This window comes from Pristiophorus japonicus, chromosome 26 (genome assembly GCF_044704955.1).
Source record: "Pristiophorus japonicus isolate sPriJap1 chromosome 26, sPriJap1.hap1, whole genome shotgun sequence".
NCBI lineage: Eukaryota > Metazoa > Chordata > Chondrichthyes > Pristiophoridae > Pristiophorus > Pristiophorus japonicus.
The window spans coordinates 25,075,342-25,077,629 of NC_092002.1; the positions used below are offsets into that span (position 1 = coordinate 25,075,342).

General features: G+C 52.3%; 1 pseudogene; it reads left to right on the forward strand.

Annotated features, from left to right (window-relative positions):
• Positions 1-284: 284 nt before the first annotated feature.
• On the forward strand, positions 285-519 carry LOC139239265 (U2 spliceosomal RNA; annotated as a pseudogene).
• The last annotated feature ends 1,769 nt before the right edge of the window (positions 520-2,288 follow it).

Sequence of the window (2,288 nt, forward strand, 5' to 3'; positions counted from 1 at the left end):
AAAAACGAGTAATGTAACGAACGGAACTGCCGTCAGCACCCAGATGTATTGTATGGGATTGCTGACCGCAGCGAAATGTAATGAAATGCCATTGAATGTACTGTACAGATTCTTTTTATGAATAAAGTATATTTTGAAATAAAAAAAACTGTACAGAGTCAGTGTTTATTCAGGGTAAGGGTCACTCACTGTAACTGTACAGAGTCACTGTTTATTCAGGGTAAGGGTCACTCACTGTAACTGTACAGAGTCACTGTTTATTCAGGGTAAGGGTCACTCACTGTATCGCTTCTCGGCCTTTTGGCTAAGATCAAGTGTAGTACCGTTTCTGACCAGCCACCATGACCTCCGGGTGGTTTCTCCCTGGTCAGGAAGGTATATGCTTGCATTTTTGGAAACAGGAGGTGGGTGGGGAGGTTTGACCCATCCACCTCCACGGAGGTGTGTGGGGGACCTGACCCATCCACCTCCATGGCACGAACCTGGTATTGCAGTACTTCCAGGAACGGTGCAGTGGCTCTAGGCCTTTTGGCTAAGAGCATTGGCGCAGAGTGATCCTTGGCATGTGCAAGGTGACCTCTGGCGTTTGTGATTTGACAAAGAATTGGAACGATTGGCTACGAATTTTTAATTAAAAAAAAACTGTACAGAGTCAGTGTTTATCCAGCAGGGAAAGGGTTGATTTCCCGACTGACTGCGTGTGTTTGATGATGTGCAGGGTGCAGATGTGGTGTGGTGGGACAGCAGAAAGGAGATGCAAGCATCGAATGAAGAACTTCCCTCCCGTACGGAGGCTGCACTATTTCTGTCTGATGTTGCCATTGCATTCCTGGGACTGAGGTTTACAGTGAACACGGGGTCAGAACACAGAACTTCCCCTGTACAGCAACATATCGCCTGTTCACGGTAAACTCTCCTCCAACACCGGCATTTTAGCCCATGATCTTATGCCTGATTCTTGTCCAGTTGTAATACTTAGCTGCTTGCCATTTACACTGACGTCTCATCGATATTCTTTTCTTCATTTTCAATATTTAAGCGGTTCAAGGCGGCGGCTCACCACTTTCTCAATCAGCGACGGGCAATAAATGCCCACATCCCAGGAACGAAAATACATTGATAACATTTCTCTCTTTCTTTCACTCTCTTTATCTTCTTCCCACCTTCCTCTCTGTCGCGGCCATTGAAACTATTAACCCAAACAGTACAGGGAGGCACACAGGTCCCCGGGACACCGAGCGAGAGAGGGGGAGAGAGAGAGAGGGGGGGGGGGGGGAGAGGGGGAGAGATAGTGAGAGAGAAGGGGGGGGGGCGGGTAGGGGGAGAGAGATAGAGAGAGAGCGAGAGAGAGAGGGGGAGAGAGATAGTGAGAGAGAGAGAGGGGAAGAGATAGTGAGAGAGAAGGGGGGGGCGGGTAGGGAGAGAGAGAGGGGAGAGAGAGAGAGAGGGGGGGAGAGAGAGGGGAGAGATAGTGAGAGAGAAGGGGGGGCGGGTAGGGGGAGAGAGAGAGAGAGGGGGAGAGAGAGAGGGGGAGAGATAGTGAGAGAGAGAGAGGGGGAGAGATAGTGAGAGAGAAGGGGGGTAGGGGGAGAGAGAGAGAGAGAGAGAGATGAGAGAGAGAGGGGGAGAGATAGTGAGAGAGAAGGGGGGGCGGGTAGGGGGAGAGAGAGAGCGAGAGAGAGAGGGGGAGAGATAGTGAGAGAGAAGGTGGGGCGGGTAGGGGGAGAGAGAGAGCGAGAGAGAGAGGGGGAGAGATAGTGAGAGAGAAGGGGGGTAGGGGGAGAGAGAGAGAGAGATGAGAGAGAGAGGGGGAGAGAGATAGTGAGAGAGAAGGGGGGTAGGGGGAAGAGAGAGAGAGAGAGAGAGAGAGAGGGGAGAGAGATAGTGAGAGAGAGGGGGGGTAGGGGGAGAGAGAGAGAGGGAAGAGAGAGAGAGGGGGAGAGATAGTGAGAGAGAAGGGGGTAGGGGAGAGAGAGAGAGAGAGAGAGAGAGGGAGAGAGGGGAGAGAGATAGTGAGAGAGAGAGGGGGGGGGGGGGGTGTGTGTGTGTGTTGTGGGGGTGGGTGTGGTGTGTGTGTGTGTGTGGGGGGGTGTGGTGTGTGTGTGTGTGTGTGTGTGTGTGGGTGTGTGTGGTGTGGGGTGTGTGGGGGGGTGTGTGTGTGTGTGTGTGTGTGTGTGTTTGGTGGTTGAGAGGGTGAGAGTGTGTGTGTGAGAGAGAGAGTAGGGGAAGAGAGAGAGAGAGAGTGAGAGGGGAGAGAGATTAGATTGAGCCCTATGGTTCCTTGCTCT